This window comes from Myxocyprinus asiaticus, chromosome 24 (assembly GCF_019703515.2).
Source record: "Myxocyprinus asiaticus isolate MX2 ecotype Aquarium Trade chromosome 24, UBuf_Myxa_2, whole genome shotgun sequence".
NCBI lineage: Eukaryota > Metazoa > Chordata > Actinopteri > Cypriniformes > Catostomidae > Myxocyprinus > Myxocyprinus asiaticus.
In genome coordinates, this window is record NC_059367.1 from 45,229,693 (window position 1) to 45,250,047 (window position 20,355).

At 38.5% G+C, this 20,355-nt stretch overlaps 1 protein-coding gene across 1 annotated transcript in view; it reads left to right on the forward strand.

Annotated features, from left to right (window-relative positions):
* Positions 1 to 1,636: 1,636 nt before the first annotated feature.
* The window catches only part of LOC127415228 (guanine nucleotide-binding protein G(I)/G(S)/G(T) subunit beta-1), an 80,618-nt gene continuing 61,899 nt past the window's right edge, over positions 1,637 to 20,355 (forward strand). Inside the window, exon 1 of the mRNA XM_051653884.1 lies at positions 1,637 to 1,997. The gene's annotated coding sequence lies outside the window, so the exon portion shown is untranslated. The remainder of the gene's footprint in view (positions 1,998 to 20,355) is intronic.

Below are 20,355 nucleotides of genomic sequence, written 5' to 3' on the forward strand. Positions count from 1 at the left end.
CTGATTAATTTTGTGAAAAGATTCCACATTATGATCATGAAAAAGGTTTTTTTTCTAGATCGCTCGCCCACTGCAGACACGCATTTTTTCTGCTCCAATCTACTACTTGACCATGTTTGAAAGTGCGTGAAACATTTGAAAACTTGTGGCGTAAGTTTCATGTGAACACTAGGAAGGACAAATCAGACCATCGCAAACTCCGACATACCTGTTTTACAGTGTTTTCAGAAAACCAGCATCTTTTTTTGCAGTGGAGAGAGAGCTTGCAAGCTCGAGTTTGCCAGATTTCGGGACTAAAGTGTCACCCTGGCAGCATATATCCAAACTGTACAAGTGTCCAGATCTGACAAGTGTAGGGATTTCACCTATAGAAATCTGGCAACCTCACACATGCCGAAATCTAATTCTGACTGGCTAATCACCCTTTATTTAAAGTCTGTTATTTATCAAACATATTAAAATTAAATATTTTACTTGCATGATTAGTTCTAAGTAATACATGACACTTGATCTAAAGGGGGTGGTAAGGGTGATGGTGGTTTTAAAAGGGGGGTGCTTTTTGGTATTTCTTGCAACAAGGGGATGGCATCCCCTCATCCCCCTCAACTGGTGCCCTGACTGTAATATATAACATATTAATATTATTAAACTTAAGCATTGAAATTAAAATAACTGCAAAATCATTGCCTTAGATCATCTTTCGTGTAGACACGTGCCTTCCAACATCACAGCTTCCCTTACAAAAAATCTAGAGTTCCGACAAACTTGCTGCAAATTTCCCACTCACTATTTTCACATGCAAATGAGCTTGCAAATTCGCTGCAAATGTTTGCCAGAAGTTTGCAGCTCTTCACCAGTAATGGTGAACTTGCAGCAAACCTGGCCACAATGAATAGTTTGCTGCAAAGCTCATTTGCATTTGAAAATGAGTGCCGAATTTGTGGCATGTTTGCAGCAAGTTTGACAAAACTCTCGATTTTTGTAAGGGTCGGCAACTCGGGTATCATCTAGAAATTTATTTTCCAACTTTTAAATACGACTTTGTTGGATCATGCATGTGCTCTGAACTCGTAATTATGATATTTCCGACTCCACTTGAAGGGCACATTACACAAATGGCAGCTTCAAAATTCACGTTTGGGGAATGACAGTGTGTAATTTATGTTGTCGAACAAAACGTGAACAAGTATTTTCAAGTAATGTTTACCACAGAAATTATTTTACTTATAATCCAAAACTACCATTATAAAAACCCCTAGGAAATCCTGAGGGAACCCATATCTTGAAATGCGAATTCTCTTCTGGGTTTTTGGACTACAACCTGAACAGCTTTATTACATTGCATGCTCAAAGCCTAATGTGACTCCAGCTTCAGATGGTCTTTTATTAGTTAAATTGGTTTTGAATAGGTTGCACAGTTACCACTGAAATACTATGTCCACAATGTAAGATAAAATAAGAGAAGATGACGATTACAGTACAATTTGACTGAACAATTCTGTCAAAACAAGGAGACGGATGTCTAGCTAATGATTCCTGCAGTTTAGTGTGAACGTGATTTCGCGCCGAAACAAGCCGAATCGGTTGCGTGGTGACGCAGGCGCAGCGTGGGGTTTCCAAGCCGTGAGAGCAGGGTCACCGGCCGCGCCCATCTCTGCTGTCTGATGGCCGGAGCGAGCGTCTGACATACTACGCGTACTAGAAACACTCCAGCACCGGAGAACAACGCGTGTGGGACATACAGAACGGCTGAATCTGGAGCGAGCGTGGGGTTGGCCGCATTCATCACAACACATTTGACCGAAGCGTGTTGTTTTTTTTTTTTGCATCCGAATCAGCGTAGTTGCAGCTTTCGCGGCTGCGGGTTCGGGGAGTGCCGCTCCTCGCTGGCTGACTGACTGACTGAAGGACTGTCTGCAGGTCGGGCAGCTGTGGATCTCTGGTCGCTGTTTACAGTCAATGATAGATTCACAACAAACTGCCCCGGCTGAACACAGGTCAGTACTTATCTTTTCAGCAAATACCTCATTGACTTGACTCTTCTGGGGTCCGGTGGGGTTGGGGCCGCTGCTGGGCTTTCCAAACACACACAAAATGGCATTTTCGCTTCTGAAATTGTGCATTTTCTTAGTATAATTGCGGCAATTGTAGTTTATGAATCATGACCAGGCCACATAACTGGTTTAGTATGTGTTAACTTCCTCAAATCACGGTCATGTGCCAGAGATGGGCTGTTAGCTCACTAGCTGCACTCATAATCAAGCTGCAGTCGTCTTATTTTTAATTGATAATAACAACTATTACCAGGTTATTCGTGCTGTTATTAACGATGGCATCTACAAGCTACAAAAATGTATTTATATGGAATGATCAGCATTCATAGCTGCTAAACCTGACATTTCTCAGCGTTCACCATTTGGCCTGTTGCACTGATATAAATAACAGTATGCATTTGAACGGCTTGGGCATGTATTGGTGTGTATCTAGCTGCAAATGCAGATGATGATGCTGAAATGGACAGAGAAGATGGAGGATAAAGCCAATACCTCCCCCACTTCATCATGGACTCGCACTGTTTGAGCATATTTATTGTCATGTATCACCTTAATAAAGCCTTAATAGTGCACACCTGGAGTCTGTCAGTGAGCGTGTCTGTTTAGTGTTTTCGCAATGGTTTGCTTGATTATTTAAGTCACTGACATGAGCTTAAAGGTTACAGCGATGGTTATATGTATACAGTATATATGAAGTGTGTTTATGTCGGGATTGTTGGTGTATGTTTGATTGGTTTTTCACTGAGCCTGTGCTTTTAATGACCTTAAACGCGAGTTAATGGGATTCGCTCGATCTCTTTAACATGTGCTTTGTCGTGTGTGTTATATTCGTGGAGGAAACGTGAACGAGAAAGAGCAGCGCGATTATAGATCAATCTCGTTGTGTTTGATCAGTGTACAGATGAGAAATCAGATTCTTGTGCTCGTACGTTCGATCGATGTAGTAATGCCGGTGTGTTTTAAAAAGCTTTCTCAGCTCATGATGCTGTAGTGACAAATGCATGCGTGTGTTTGAAGTGTGTTCATGTGCTGAATGAATAAATGTGTGTGTTCACGGCCTACAGCTGCTGCAGCCAACAAGATGGCGACTGATGAAGACACAGCCCTGCCTCAACACACAACGCACATTACATACGCTCTCATATAGTCTGAAAACATTACATACTCTGTCAATTATCATTTATATATCTGCTCTTAACACGTTACACACACATCTGAACCCCATCGACACACATCACATACACTCTCAAATACTAATATACACCTGAACACATCTTTTATTATTATACATCCGAGACTGAACACATGCTCTCAAACATTATTTGAATACATGATATTAATATAAAACGCATGTATAAATGCTTGCATACTAGGGGTTGCACGACTACTGCTTTTATAGTCGACTTGACGAGCCCATTAGTCGAATTGAATTCAACTATTCGTGACGTCATTCTCCGAACCCCTTAATAGCACGAGTGTGGCAGAAATTCCACTCCCATACCAATTGAATATTATAGTATACAATAGAAAGATCTACGTTCGCTACAATGTAATGGGTTTTTAGCTATTTAGCCTGTGTGTAGGTAATAAACAATAGCAGCATAACTAAATGTCATATCCACAATATTCCCATGACGCTTTGCTGTTGATGTGGGCGGAACTTCCGGTTTAGCGTAAACAATCGTTGTGTACTAACGTAGCATTAAAAATGACGGGAACCTTAAAACAAATGATCACAGAATTATAGCGAGGCGATATTGTTCTTCCCCACCTATCTGTTAATGATTATGGGTTTCAGGATGATGGCCAAATATCACAAATATAAAAGCATTTTAGTTATTTTGTTGAGTCTTTATCCATCGATGGAAGAGACTGAGCAGACTAACCTGAAAAGCAATGTAGCCTATTAGCGCCTACACAGCTGTAAAAGTTGGACATGTTTTGAGAACTGTAGATAATTATGTTTATTTTAAAGCATATATTGAGTCTAGTCAGAACCTGAAGAGTTTGTTGTATCAAGATTATATACTTACTGCAGATACAGGGGTGGTCCAGACAGCAGGATGCTCGTGTGTAGACCTTATTCACGCTAGTGCCATCTTTGGTTTTTAATGGGAATGGAAATGAGACTGTGAGGGATAGACTTACCATCTCTTCAATGGCACAAACGGTATAAAGCTGTATAAAGCTCCTAGATCACATCTAATTTTCCACAACTCATGTCTAGAGTTCTTTGTATACTGAATGTTCTGGGACAGATATTTTATCAATGTTTTGTCTGTGGAATGATCCAAAAACACTTTAAACTGCAGTACAGCCCATTGAAGAGACTGTACATCTATCCCTCAAAGCATCGTTGTCATTCCCATTAAAAATCAAATATGGCACAGCTGTGAATAAGTTCTATAACAGGACTCAGGTGATGATACTGTCAAATATTTTGCGGGAGATGAATGTGTAGTAAGCGCAATCTAGCTTTATAATTGTTAGTTAACATACTTGATCTCCGTATCTAAATGCTATAACCTACATGAAATGTTTTAGTGTTGACTGAACAACTGATCCTGTTGATAGATTGAATTTATTGTTCTTGTGTAGGAAATAACAATGTATTAGCAGCCACACAATAAACTGTACTGTACAAAAAGAACTACATGCAATAAAAATAAGCATATTTTTTTGGACATATATTATAAACATTGTACACAAAAGTTCAATTTTCTCTGTAAAGCAACTATAAAACAGTATGTATTATTAAAAGCAGTAGCTGTACAAATACATTTAATTGATACTGAACTAATGTCCACACTTTTTTCCAAATCACCTTTTCCCTTTAAGGGAAGACATGAACATTCAGCAAAGACACTCAAAAGAAAGTGAATTGCAGGCAGGAAAAATGCAAGAAAGAGGAAAATCATAATACACTTAATTTCAATCTCACTACTGTACGTCTCATTTAATAATTATGGTCTTCCACTGTAGAATTGATCCATTCAGCATCATAGCATGAAAACAGTTGAAAACATTGTCACCACTCACAGACTTTTTTTACCTTTTTATACTCAGTAATAATGCCATTTCAAAACACGTGACGCATTCACAAAGGCCAACGCTGAATAGAAATAAACAAACTCAAAAATTCTAATGAACTTTCAGCACATGTACACTCACCTGTTAGCACAATAATGCTATCGTTTATGTAATTCATTGCACTCCGTTTCTGGATGTCTATCGTAGCCGGACCGTAACGGTGGATAATATAAGTAATCCCCGCTGTTGATTTCTTGCCAATAAAGTGAAAAGAGCACACACAAATTATTCCAAGCTTTTTCAAACAGATGTTCCTAAGTCAATCCTTCTGTAGGCAGCCGATGGAAGAGCAGCATCTGGGACTGGAGCGCTTTGCTTTGCGAGTGGTTTCTGACCATACCATTGCTGTTTTAAATAAAACTTAGTTTTGCTTGATTATTAGGATAACCACTAACTGCACACATTGTCTGGGGAATTTTAAAGATATCTTACAACATTTAAAAAGCAAGAATCTAACCGCATGACACGCAAGCAAGCAGAGACCGGCTACACACAAAACGCCAACCAATCGCACTTCCGCTAGCCAACCGGAAATTCTGCCCACCTAGCAAAATACAGTGGACTCACTGAGAATATTATGGATAGGAATGTGAAGGATGCGTGTCTCTGTGTTTTTTCTTCTGTGTTGCAGACAACATGTGACATGCAACTCACAAGCGGCAGTGTGCTCTCTAGTGGTGGATGAATGTATAGACAGTCTTTTCAACATCTGCTGGCATGATTACTGAATGCATTTGCTCTGAAATTAATTGAGGATCATTAAGCTTAGTCGATCAAATTATTAACAATAATTCATCGATTCATCATTAACATTCCTAGTTGAAAATTAACTAGCGCTGGTGCTAGCAAGTGCCTTTTTAAATGATTATGCATAACACTAGCACTTTTACTCAACACCTGCTGGCGAGTTTCTTAAAGGGGTCATGAAGTGCTGTTTTTAAATAATTTTATCATCTTCCTTGAGGTCCACTGATAATGTTATAAACGTTTTTTTTTTTTTTTCTTCACCAAAACGGTCACAATTTAGTAATATATGATCATTTTCCACCCTGTCTCTGGCCCTCTGTCTGAAACGCTCAGTTTTGGCATAAGCGCCTGCTTAACACTTCAGCGTAAACGGCCGCTGTTATGATTGGCTAACATCATGCTGCCCCTCAAATTCAGCAAACTCAATCTGAAGAGAATGAACCTCGACATAAAGAAAATTGCAGAGTTTACACATAACGCACATCCAACACATTGCATCTTAATATATAAAACTGTTCATCTCTAACACAACTGTTAACACTCCGCACCATAAACTATCAAACAGTCCAAGTGTTTTTAAATACCCCATCCTTCAATAACAGTTCCTTTGCAAAGCTTGAATCGTATTATGACGGTTCACAAACAATCAATGCTGACAGCCAAAAAAATGAACACACCATTGTCCAAAGCATGGTGAAATTATGTACATACATAAGGCGCGCTGAGGTGCACATTGTCGGAAGCACACCGAAATGGTCAAAGACGTCCTAGATACACCAACAGTTAAAAATAGCGCAGATGGGTGAAAGAACATGTCCATGACGCGTTTGTGCTCAAAGCACCACAGGTAGTAGCTGAATGAAAGAGAATTTCTTCTCCCTATCAGAGTTGTAACTTGACATCGCGCCTATTAAAAGCAGCGAGATACATGGCAGCAGTCAAAGAGTCTGTGTAGCTCATGTTTATATAAAAAATAATTCAAAATTGTCCAGATGGGTCCCCTTTGGTGTTATGTTAGAAATAGTTAGCCACAGAAGGTCTGCTCCCTTGAACTGCGCGCCTGTGGGTGAGATCACGGGTGCGATGATAATGTTGTGGGATGTGTAAATAGAAATGAGCAATGTTTCGTGACATCACAAACAGACAGATTTCAAAACGAGATGTTTCAGCAGGGGGGTAACTATAAATGCTCTTTTTAGATTGGGGAGGAAGTTTTGAGTTCTGAAATGTACAGTATGTTTTTATAGTAGTTACCTCTTGTGTCTAAATATGAGGAGAAATTTGATTCTCCATTGCATGACCCCTTTAAACGTTGGATGGCAGGGGAAGAATCATTTTATATTCATGAGTAAAGCGATTAACTGATTGGATGATTCTGTAATATTCATCAGGAAAGTGCTACCTGATTGGTCAGAAACTATAACCCAACCCATAAACCTAATCCTAACAAATCAGGTAGAGGTTATGGAAATCCACCACACGCTGTATTTCCTACAGAGGCGTTTTGTAAATTACGTGGAATGTGACTAATCGACGTCAGACTGACAGTGTCAACTGCATGAGTCATAGTCGACTAGTCTGTGCAACCACTAATGCATACATACTGTAGATTAATTACATATCTTAATATCTGAGCACATAACATACATGATATGCATTATTACGTGTATATGTATTATGGTCCATTTGATCTGTACACATTACGCATACTTACAGATGTCATTAACAAATCTGAGCACACATTACACATCCTTTGAAATACTAGCTCCATGCCAGTATCAGTATACAGTACAAGACACAATGCAAGATGAATCATGTACTGTAAGGTTTACTGTTACATGGAGGAGAGTTTTCTTTCTGTTTTCTATGGAGCAGATAAAAAAAAAGAAACCTTTCTATTCTGGTTTGTGGCTCATCATCAGTCATATGTAGCAGAAAGGCGGGCATATGAGCATGCTGTAAGGTGCTTTGGGCTGTTTGGTGTATATAATCTTATGTAACACAACCTCAACATCAGTGGAAACTCTACAAAGAGATCCAAAATCATCTAAAACCATCAGCCTGTGTTCATATCTATAAAGGATTTTCAATGTACTAGCCATAGTCTTGCTGGTTAACAGAAGTATGTCAAATATGGCATAAGGTTCCTGTTTTACATCATAGTGTATTTGGTATGGAGAGAGATTATAATTAGCATAAACGTGATCAAAATGTTCAAATATTAAAAAAAAATCTAAAGTAACTACTTCAGAATTTAAAAGTGTTTTATCCATTGTTTTCAACAGTCTGTCATAGAAACTACTAGAGGTATGTGACCCTCATGAATAGTTTTGCTGTTGTTGTTGTAATGCATTTTTATGATCTTTTTATCCCACTTGATGTTTTTAGTTACAGCTCTGAATAGGATTAAATTCTTTCCGTCTGTAGATGGCGGCTTTTAGGATTATGGCTTTGGTCAGTGATAGTGCTGATTTAATTTTTTTTTTTTTCTTTCTTTCTTTTTTTTTTTTTTTTTTCAGCTGTCCACGTCATAAACGTTTGTTTTTTGATCAGTCTTTTATGAAATTCGGCACAGCTGCATGATGTTTTATGCCACTGTAACTGTATCTTTCATCATGGCATTTTGTGTTTGATTTGTCAGTATTTCTAGTGCCGTTTCGTAACTTGACAGCAGGTCTGTCTGAATGATGGGGTCACAGCCTTAGTCTGTTCAGCTGCTTATTTTTAGCCTCTGATGGTAGCGAAATCAAACCAGGCAGCTTATGTTCATCTAAACTGCTTGAAAGCAAGTGAATTCAGAGTCTCATTAAATGTGACAGAGCAATACAAGGCTGAATCTCACGAATCACTGTCCAGATCACATGTCAATGTCAGAAAAATGGGTTGCAAACGCTGTTCATGTTGACTTTAATGTTGGGGTCTCAGGGTAGAGTGCCATGCCAGATGATCATTGCGTTGTGTTTGGGTTCGAGTTGGTTTAGCATTGCAGTTACACCACTGTCAAAACTGGAAGCATTTTTGATTACCATGGCCATCGAGTACTGCAACATGCAGCAGAAATCCTGTTGCAGAAACTCTTGTGAGCATGTTTCCTGCCTGCCATTTTTCTAGACTTGTATGCATGTTCTTTCTGCAACCTTTTGCTTCTGATCATAATTTATTTTGCAACCTATTACACAATTTGCAGTATTCATTTCAGATATTGTTAATGAGTATTAGCACAAATGATGAATGAGAGTTGGATATTTCATGGGCTCTGAGTTTATGGTTACAGCAATGGGAAAAAGGATCCAACATGACAGAAAAAATAGTTTGTCACCGTTGCGAGCTCTTGTGTTCGCCTCAAGTGGCCAGTAAGCTTTTTCTTTTACTGAATAATTTACCCTTCGCTAAGCCCCGCCTTAAAAGCATTTCTGACCAATCCTGTCTTAGCAACCTGCTGGGCTGCCTTTGCTCTGACACATGTTTGCTATTTTCCAATGAGATTCTAGGGATTAATGTGTGTTTGAGTTGCTTTAAATGGGATTTTATCCAAATGATCCAAAAAATGTCAAACACTTTATTGCCGGGTCACTTGAAATGGTAACAATTTCTTTTACAAAAAATGTCATAAATATGCTTTACAATGTCACTCTTCATTCCAGCCCATGTAATAATATTATCCATTCGGTTTATGAGAATATTTTGTCAAAACATCTGTAGGGCTGCCCCCTAAAAGTCGACCAAACGTTAGTCGATGAGAAGAGTATTGGTTGATTGGTCGGGTGGTCGCAGAAAAAAAAAAACTCTACAGGAAGTGGCGAAGTCACGCAGTCAGTGACAGACAGACATGATCGTTTACTCGGCTGGCCCATGTGGTATTAATTATGTCGGGCAGGAAATCCAAAATGTGGGATCATTTCGAGTGGGTATAGAATGACCCCAAGAAGGTGACATGCAAAATTTGCAGGCAAACGTTCGCCTATCATTCATCGATCTCAAACATGGCTTATCATTTGAAATATGTAAGTAGCCTAACGTTAGCCACTTAGCATGGCCGCTTGCTCTAACGTTAGATAACCTAGATAAATATGCGCTATTAGGATATTCCAAGTGTTCGTTGGGAAGCTAAATTAGTATCTCTCTTACTGCATGTTTAACTTAATGTGCATTTCTCTCTATAAATTAACAAAATGTTCTGGCAGTCTCCTTGCTGGTTTTTCCGACACATTCAGAATCATTACCACATTTGTTTATGTCTATGCGGAACTCCTGATATTATTTTGGCAAGCTCCATGTGACGGGGAATCAGAGAGACAGTTGCAGTGAGTTGGTATGTTTGTCACCCCTCCACCATTTTTAATTGGCAAGTGTGTCACACCTCCGAATGAATAGAGCGAGATCTCAGCAAAATGGTCGGCAAGTGTGACACCTTCAGTCAAAATCGAGAGTCTGCTAGTGTGATGCCGGCTTAATGCTGTTTGTGTCCAGGAATTGCATTTTTGGAATGCAGCAGGAAGTAGTTCATATGACAACTACAGTCAGCATACTACATTTTCAAACATTCATTGTTGCATACTATGTACAGCAGGGTGCTGCAGACCTGTCGTCCTGCAGTGCTTCATTCCAGCCCTCATTTAACACATCTGCCTGTCATTTTTAAGTGACCAGAGATGAAGGTAAATTTACAGGAGCATCAGCTGTTCTGCATCATGTACAGTTTTCTTTTTTCATCATTCATCTTTGCCCTCATTCCGTTTGGCCAATGTTCCTACCAGTTTTTGTTCTTGCTGAGCAAAGCCTTTTACAATTGGACAGCCACCTGAGTAAAATTATTTTTAAATATATTAGGGATGAAAATTCAATACTAATATACCTATTTTTGCTGTGGTATCAAAATTGGGAATTTGAGAATCATAAATGTCATGAAACTTTTATTATGTATACATTTTAAAATTGAAAAAAACCAACATGCTGTTCTACACTTTAAGCTGATTAATGGTTTTCCAAAACCTCTAAATGCAATTGTAGCACGGAGGAGGGTGGGGCCGGGCCGGAATGACACATGCCCGAACCCCAGTCAACCTGAGGCGAGCGAGGGATAAAGGCGACCGGAGACGACAGTTCGAGAGAGAAAAAACTACAGGCAGCTGCTCGTAGTTCTCTCTCGCACTCGAACTGCCATCTCCTAGGGTCTCAGGAGGTTAAAACATAAGATTATGTTCTAGGGCTGGGCAATAGGACGATGTAATCGGATATCGACGATGTCTTTCAAAGTAGGGCTGGGTATCGGTATTTATCGACAGTACACCTTTAACGACATAAAACATTTTCGATTTAATGCATTTAAGTGAAACTATCAAGCGTTATAATGTAAATAGACATGAAGTTTGGTTGCATGAGCAACCCTCAAGCGTGCGCCGTCCCTGATCATAAACAGCCTATCATATGGTTTGATAAAGGAGTGTGCTACGAGTGACAAGCAAACAGCCAATAACAAGTTGCGTTGCTGTGTGGTTCAGTTGTGTCATCGCCATGTGACATCAGAACACACGAACACGTGAAAATTAGTGCCATGCCTGCTGGCGATGAGGAGATGGTGAATAAAAAAGGACATGTCAGCTCGCCAGTGTGGCAATTTTTTGGTTTCTTTACGTCTGACCAACATCAGAACACTGTTGTGTGTAAGCTTTGCAAAAACACCGTCCCGGCCAAGTACGGATACACAAGCAACTTATTTCATCACTTTAACCGCTTCCACCCTTTGGAATATGCAGCATGTCGTCCACCACGACCTACATCTACCTCACCTCAACAAACAACCCACAAGCAGTCCACGATGAAGAGGTACTTGGCAACAATGCCTTAAGATATTTGTTTAAATTTTATTTTGTTTTTGACTGTTAAAACTAAAATTATTTTTTTGTTTGCCTTAATAGAGTGGGTAAATTAAAAATACAGTGGTTAATTCAAACCTTTTTCTACTGGCCTTTGTTTAAAAAAGGTTATTAAAATGTATCAATAATTATCGATACCGAATGATATGAAACAATATACCGTGTTACTTTTTTTAGCTGTATCGCCCAGCCCTATTACAAAGATCCCGATGCTGATTGCTGACGGACGATGATCAACAATATCGGGAAATGGCAAAACCATGGATCTGGGAAGTTGACAAATATATTAAACAGTGGCCAGGGTGTGAAACTAGCACCTGCCACCCACCAAATGCGACGAGGTTGAATCAAGTTCGCAAGTTCTTCTTCCAAATGTATTTCGTGTGCGGGTAATTTTGCTCATCTACCCGTAAAAGGCGGGCGACCTGTCTCGGAGTGGCACATGACAAGAAGTGCTGTTAGTCACAAAGATCATATTTTTAGGAACAGACAACAGAAAAGCCGTCAATGCTTGTTTCTGATTCGCTGTTTGTTTAGAGGCATGAAGCACGAGCCTGTCATGTGGAACAAGCGCATGTAAAGTGTTTTCACTCGTGTTGCATTCGTCTGAAATCTGTTTGCTAGAATAATGTCTTCTGTGAGAATGCTGCAAATTATCTCCGATCATCTCAGGAGGTGCTGTAAGTTTAGTTTGCGTTATTGCAACTCAGTTGGCATGCATTGTGAACACAACTCTGCAGGTTCAGTAATATATATCTTTGTTAGTGTTGTCACGGTACCAAAATTTCAGTAGTGGGTACCGATACCAGTAAAATTTACGGTTCTCGGTACCAATTTCGGTACCAGAGCATAAATATGCTAATATGACAATGTGCTATTGAACACACCTGTTTAGCCTATTTAAAAAGTTACATTTCAATATAAATAATATATTAAAAGAAATGCATGTTTCCTTCAAGTGTTTCTCAATCAAGGATGCATTGCTGATGTGTTCTTCAGTAGTTTTATTCTTTGCCAAATCATGTTTTCCTTTTTGTTATTATTAGTATTATTTTCCAGAACTCCATGTTTTAGAGTTTAATTTAATGTAATCATCAAAATGGTGTCTAATCAATTCATTTTTAAAACTTTTAACAAGTGAAAATAAAACTGTTCAACATGTCATTGCATTTTTCCCCAAACTTGTATTCAACAGCAGTCTTGCTTGTGATATTGCGTAATTATTATTATTATTATCATTTATTATCATAACAGTGAATCTTACATCTTACTATACAGTTGTAATATATTTTTATTCAATATCTTCAATTTCAGGGCTCTAGCTTATATTTTAAAACGTGCTTTTATTATGACGTGAATTTGTTTCCCTGAATCTTCACTTTCCGGATAATCAGTTTGTGATACGGATTTGTTTTAAATGACTGGTGTTTGTGTATGTGGTAATTTTGAAATGTTATGTTTTAAATTGTATTACTGTGAAGCACTTTGGTCAACTCTGTTGTCTAAATGCTATAGAAATAAAGTTGAGTTGAGAGATTAAAGAGCAAATGCTGTGATTTAATTATATAAATATATAGTTTACATGTGCTGCGTGGTTCACAGTAGATTAGTGCTCTGCTCTTTCTTAAACAATGTGAAGGATCCTCAATGTCTGTGGATTTTCCAGAGTATAAGTGGTAGGATTTATACATTTCATTTAAAGTACATAGCTCATCCATGCTAAGATTGCAGCCTTCAGTGGTTTAATAAATCACACTACGACATGTCACAATTTTAATTTGATTAATTGTCCATTTCAGTGCAAGGAGGAACAGAATATGCATTCAAAATGAGCATTTTAAAGCAGTCGTGTGTCAGTCTTACTGCGTGCTGGTACTGGATTGAGACGGTGCTCGGTACTGCCGGTACTACAGAAACACTGGTATTGTTCCATTTTTTAATTTTATTATCAACTTGGTACCGAAGTACCGGTACTTTTGAAAACACTAATCTTTGTATTAAAGAAACAAAGACGAAAGTCATTAAATCATGAAGAAATGCAAGACACGTTCACCTTGAACCTAAAATTTAGTTTACTTTTCTTTTCTTCAGGCAGCATTAAATGTATTACCAAAACAGAATACAAACACATATTCAATAAGAACACACATTTAACAGCATTATTTTGGGAACAAAAGGGAATTTATTAGGCTCATTTATTTTGATTATTATTGTCTTTACATTTATAATTGTCTTTAGTTCTTAATCTGTAGGCTACTAGTAATTTTTCATCTGTTGTGTTGACGGATGCTTGCGTGATGGCAAATGGGGCCGTTGGAGACGGTAAATGTTTGGATTTGGGGAGGTGGTTAAATAAGAATTGATCACTTTATTTTATTGCTTTTTTCGTTTAGTTTAAAGTGCAATTTGAATGGTTTAGAATGTCTTTTTGTTTGTTTTTCGTGTTTCAATAAATTAATAACATTTTTAAAGCAAAAAAAATTCACCGACCCTCGGCAGGGGGGTTCATAATGTAATCAATAATCGCTAAAATATTTATTACATATTGCCCAGCCCTATTATGTTTACATCAATCCCTTGAACTATCCCTTAAAAAACTAGCATGGAATAAATATTTAACAGGGCTCAACAGTAAGGGAGGTCTGGGGCCAGTGTGAGACCGTTTCGGGCCAGTTGACAAAACGGTTGCAATTAAAATGTTTGTACATTAAAAAATTATGTTGAGAAAAGTGTTTAATTATGACGCATTATAAAAATATTAAGTATAGTGACACTATGTAAAAATAACACTATATAAAAATGTGTTGCTTCAAAATTATTATAAATATTATTTGTGGTTGGGCCAGTGTAAATGTTGGCAGGGAAGTTAAAATCTAAACCACTGGACCAAATGGGCTAGCAGAAAAAAAATCCTTAATGTTGAAGCCCTGTTTTATATGCTGATGTGATGGGCTGTATTGAGCAGTTCACTGGACAGACTGGTTGATCTGGTTGCTGATAAATGTCTGTGATGGCTGCACCTCACACGGTTAATACAAGAAGTGATGCGTGTGCAGCGTGTCACCTGTGTTGATATCTTGCAGCTTCTTTGAATACAGGTCTGTTATGGCACTTGTGTGCTGCTTTGAATAAGCAAAGTAAACAGCTACAATACCGTACAACCAGCCTGCTCTAGCTCATACACATGTGCATGTGAAACCTCATCATTTGCAATTGAGATAAAGGCTTTGCATTCTGTTGGCAGCACTAGCGTTCGACTGAACAACAGGGAGTAATGTGCTCTGACCTGATGGGAAAGTTATTATAGGCTGTGTTTGGAATAGCATACTACTCTTACTATTTCTGCAGTATGAAAAGTAGTTGAAAAAGTAGTGTGAAGGTGTAGTATCTAAGCACATTTGTACATGTGTAGTCTCTGATGAAATGGAGTATTGCAGTGCAGTGAAAGGAGGAAGTGTGTGTGTGTGAGTGGAGCGTCCAGATAAACCGGTTTGGTCCGCGGCAGACAGCGGCATTCATAATGGGCACCGTCCCGAAACCTGGTGAGCTGCCACACTGTTGACTGTTTTCAAAGGCATGCATGGGGCTGAGTATTGGCGCTGATTTCCTGTTTCAGTTCCAATTCACAAGCTCCGCTTTGATTCAATTCCAAATTTTGATGTGGTTCAATTTGATACTAATTTATTTGGAAATATTATCCTACGGTTACAAAATCAACAGGCCTGTTTCAGTTGTTACATAATGGTCTGACCACTATGGTCCAAATCAAGCATTGTGACTGTAACACACTTCAGGTTCACTTTATTTTCACATTGACATATTTCCAAATATTTTCGACCACTACAGGATAATATACAAAGCTAATATTACACAATGACATTTAAAGAGGCCCTATTATTCTTTTTGGGATTTTACCTTTCCTTTAGTGTGTAATATAGCTGTTTGTGCATGTAAACGGTCTGCAAAGTTACAGAGCACAAAGCCCAAACAAAAGGGAGTTATCCTCTCCCACAGACAACACTGCTCAAGAACTACAAGAAATGGCTGGTTTGTAGTCCAGCCATTTCTTCCTTAAAGTATCTACGTCACTATGTAATACATTTGCATAATGCCCGCCCTCAAACAAAGGTAGTTATAGCCGAGGCCAGGATGAGTTGGGTTAGTGTTGTTGCCATGTCGAGAAGACGCTGTTTTCTTCACTGCAAAAGCAAAACCTCTTTGTTTGGACTTCCAAAGGCAGACGAATTGAAGTATCAGTGGTTAAAATTTATTTTTACCACTATTCCTCAGCAGTACAACCACAACAAATGCCGGATTTTCAAGTTGGTTACTCCTGAAAGATGGTGCAGTTTCCACTTTGTTGGGACAATCTGGCGCTTCAGGATCACAACCTTTAAGTATGTTAGATTATTTGTAGATTTATCTACTACTGAGAGTCCAAATCCAGAGTTTTATGTGTAGCTACAGTGTACACCCAGTGCACAACTGTAGGCCTCTGCAAACCTGCTAGCTAACATTATTGTGTTAAAATAGTTTTGCTAATCAGCTGCGGGCCCACTTTTACCTACAACTGTGTAGAATTATGCAGATTGTTTGTCGTTCTTACTGTCACGAATAGTGATCAAGTGTGGAGATGGATTTTTTTTTACAAAGGGTAATTACATCTGCAATCCACAGTAGTGCTCGGCTAACTTTCTATGTAATGTTATTGTTTTGGTAAGGAATTACTATTCAGCTGTGGGCCGGCTTTTACCTAAAAGTGTATAACAAAAGGGTCGATCTCAAAAGTCATATATAATAATATAATTACAAGCTGTATTGTTACGGCCGCTATCCTCGTTAGTCCACGGCTAACTTGCTCACTAACTCTTTAATACCCCCTGGTAATGTCCAACCGGGAGTAAGCCTCTGTTCTCTTCTCCGTTCATAGCTCTGGGGAAAAAAGTTCGGCTACACCCATTCCAGCAAAAGATGACTAACTTACGTGTGACTACGTGTCGTTTACTTGAAGCTTTAAGTTCACAATAATCAACAGTGTACTTGTAACAAAGCTACAAAATTAAAACTTACCACTGTGAAACGTTCTGCTCAAGTCGTACTTGTGAAGGTGGTTCGGGACGATCAGCTTGTTCTTCCAAACTTTCATTATCACACTCGGGCTAGAGCTGGTATGGCAAAAACCGATGCCACTGTTACCATAGTTACAGTAGTGTTTACAGCTGCTCAGGAAGACTTGGGAGCTGAAACTCGGTTACGGTAAGGGCCGTTACATTTCCAACACATGCTCTACGTGGTTGACCAATCACAACAGACTAGGCCAGCTGACCAATCAGAGCAGACTGGGCTTTTCTGAAGGGGGGCTTTAAAGAGACTGGAGGTAAATCAGAGCGTTTCGGCCAGAGTATGAAGAGAGGGGAAATGCAGTGTACAGTATGAGAAAAATAAAGTGGTTTTTTTTTACATTAAAGCATGTAAACCTATTCTAGTAGACCCCCAAAATAAAATGATGAGCCTGTAAATTAGCATAATGTGAGCTCTTTAATTTCTCCAGATTGTTTTTTTGATAATAGATAATTGAAAATGGGTAGAATTGAACGATTTACATGTGGAGCCTCATTGAGAGTCCCATATCTCTGGGATTTAACCATAAAGGGTCTTAAAAATGAAGATGCATAAAAGAAAGGGTGTTCAGAACCAGAATCTAAAAGGATATTTTGAAAGCTTTAATATTTTGTTTTACCTGTACTTTTGTTCCAAAATCATAGGTGAAAATTGTCATTTTGACCCTTACAAAATAAGTAATTAATCATGAAATATTAATCCATGGCATTTAAAATTTTGGAATTTGTCATTATTCATGATATTTACATTTTGAGCTGTGGACCTCTGGATGAGCTGACACAGAATGACACCAAAGTAATAAAAGTAAGAAACGTGCTTTAATGTAATCGGAGCGCTTGGAGTCACAGAGCAATTCTCACTCCACATTCTGTTAGATTTCACTTCACTCTGTCTAACATTTTGTCAAGCCTTTTTTGCAATTATTTTTTACACTAGTGTCAGAAAATCAAGAAAAAGACTTGATTTAATCTCCCCTCACAACAGAAGATAAAAATTACAAGATGGCTCTGCGGATGGTAGCCTCGGTGTGGAGCTCTCTAGTTCTGTTGTTGTTTTTGTTTGTTTGTCCTGTGTTTAGTATTTTTTTTCCAATCAGTTTTACCAGGGACGAAATGCTGAACATTCTGCGTCACATACCAGACAATCTTTTCCCGGTTTTTGACTATTCTAACATTTTGCTGGACATTTTAGTCAGAGGCGCAGCTGTTTTGTTCAAGTGCGCTATGAGATGCAAGCGAGCTGGCGCACTGGTCAAGCTCCGTCAGCCCAGCTTTCGAACAGCACTGCAGAGTATTCATCTAGCGAATCTCCGCTCTCTTACTAACAAAAACTACATCTCCTCACCCGTACAAACAAGGACTTTTTACAGACTTAACTGTCTGGTTGGGTCCAGCTACGTAATTGGACATCAGAAAACTACAAAGGACAGTTTGGACTGCTGAGTGGGTTATTGGTTGCCACGCCTTAAAGAACTATACACTTCCAGAGTGAGGAAAAGGGCTGGAAAAATCGCTCTCTACCCCACTCACCCAGCCCACTACCTCTTTGAACTCTAGCCTTCTGGCTGGCGCTACAGAGCACTGAGCACCAGAACCGTCAGGCACAAGAACAGTTTTTTCCCTCAGGCTATCCATCTCATGAACAGTTAAAACTGCCCCATTGAGCAATAATTATGAGCAATACACAATTTAGTCTATTTATATTTATCCAACATATCCTACCTCTTCTGCCATTACATTCCCTTACACTATCTGTATATAACAGATTTGTATTTGTATAGATTTTTAGAAGAGCATCTCAGCTCTTGCAGTGTGAATGGTGATCAGACCTTTGTAGCTCCAAAAACCACATAAAGGGACAATAAAAGTAATCTATATGACTCCATTGGTTAAATCCATGTCTTCCGAAGAGATATGATAGGTGTGGGTGAGAAATCTTTTAAATCTAAGTCCTTTTTTTACTCTAAATCTCCACTTTCACTTTTATATCTGAAAGCCACATGTGGTGCCTGTTTTATTTTCACATCTGAAAGTGAAATTGGAGATTGAGATAAAAAAAAAAAGGACATCCATTTTGATCTGTTTCTCACCCACACCTGTCATATCGCTTCGGAAGACATGAATTTAACCACTGGAGTCATATAGATTACTTTTATGTTTTCTTTGTGATTTTTGAAGCTACAAATTTCTGGTCACCATTGTATGGACCTACAGAGCTGAAATATTCTTCTAAAAATCTTTGTGTTCTGCTGAAGAAAGAAAGTCATACACATCTGGGATGGCATGAGGGTGAGTAAATGATGAGAGAATTTTCATTTTTGGGTGAACTATACCTTTAATGTGGAGGCACTAGGCAGTTACCTACTCTGCCTATAGCTAACGCCGGCCCTGTGGTAGAAGCTTTTATTTTGGCGGTACACTGAAAGAAGGCATGAAGGAAGAGAAATGCTCTCATTCACTTTTCTTTCCACATAAACCTGGTGTTATGAGGTTACTTTAGATATGGATTACACAAATGTGCAATTAGTGAATCAAGAGTGCTGCGAGTGTGTAAAGGATTTACACACAGGCCGTGGAAAGCAGCAAAAGCACCGTGCGGCTCCCGCTTTCTTTTATAGTGGAAGCTTTTTGTGCAGTCAAGACGGTGCTAGCGTCTGTTGCAATAGATACAATCAACAAGAACTCCATTGTGTGAATTCACCTACGCCGCACACAAACAGCAGCAGTAGACTTGCAATGAATGTGAGAAATATTCTGGACCTATTTTACCTCACCTCATTGAGAAGTGCCCTGGCAACACTTTTTTTTATTTTTTATTTTTTATAATTAAGATGCAGTTGGACCAAACAAATTTTAAACTGGGCTCACGGTGTTTCTTTAACTGTTTATATAGTTCATATAGTAGTTAAAATCAAATCGGTAGTAGAGCCTGACCGATATGGGATTTTTGAGACCGATACCAATTTTAGTGGGGGAAATTCACAGATTACCGATATGGTGGCCGATATAGCTAATTTGAGCTGGAATGAAAACAGACCTTTTCTATGTGGATTGTTCACCAATTTTGCACCGATATGACTATGCAAAGGAACTCAGAAGGCTGCTTTCTTATATTTTTATCAAAGAATATTTGACATTATTATTATGCACTGTCAACAAATTCTAGAAATGAACACTCAGAAAATAAAGAATAAATAAAAATACAATAAATAGCTAAATAAACAACAGTACTGTATGTTCAGTATCAGTCAGTTGCTGACTATTTAAATAAAGAATAAATAAAAATAAAATAAATAGCTAAATAAACATCAGTACTGTTTAGTATCGGTCAAATGCTGACCATTTAAATAAAGAATAAATAAAAATAAATTAAATAGCTAAATAAACATCAGGGGCCGGTTGCACCAGCTATACATACATTACAATTTAGCCTAGTTTTGGCGTAAATGGGCACTAAGTCAAAATTTA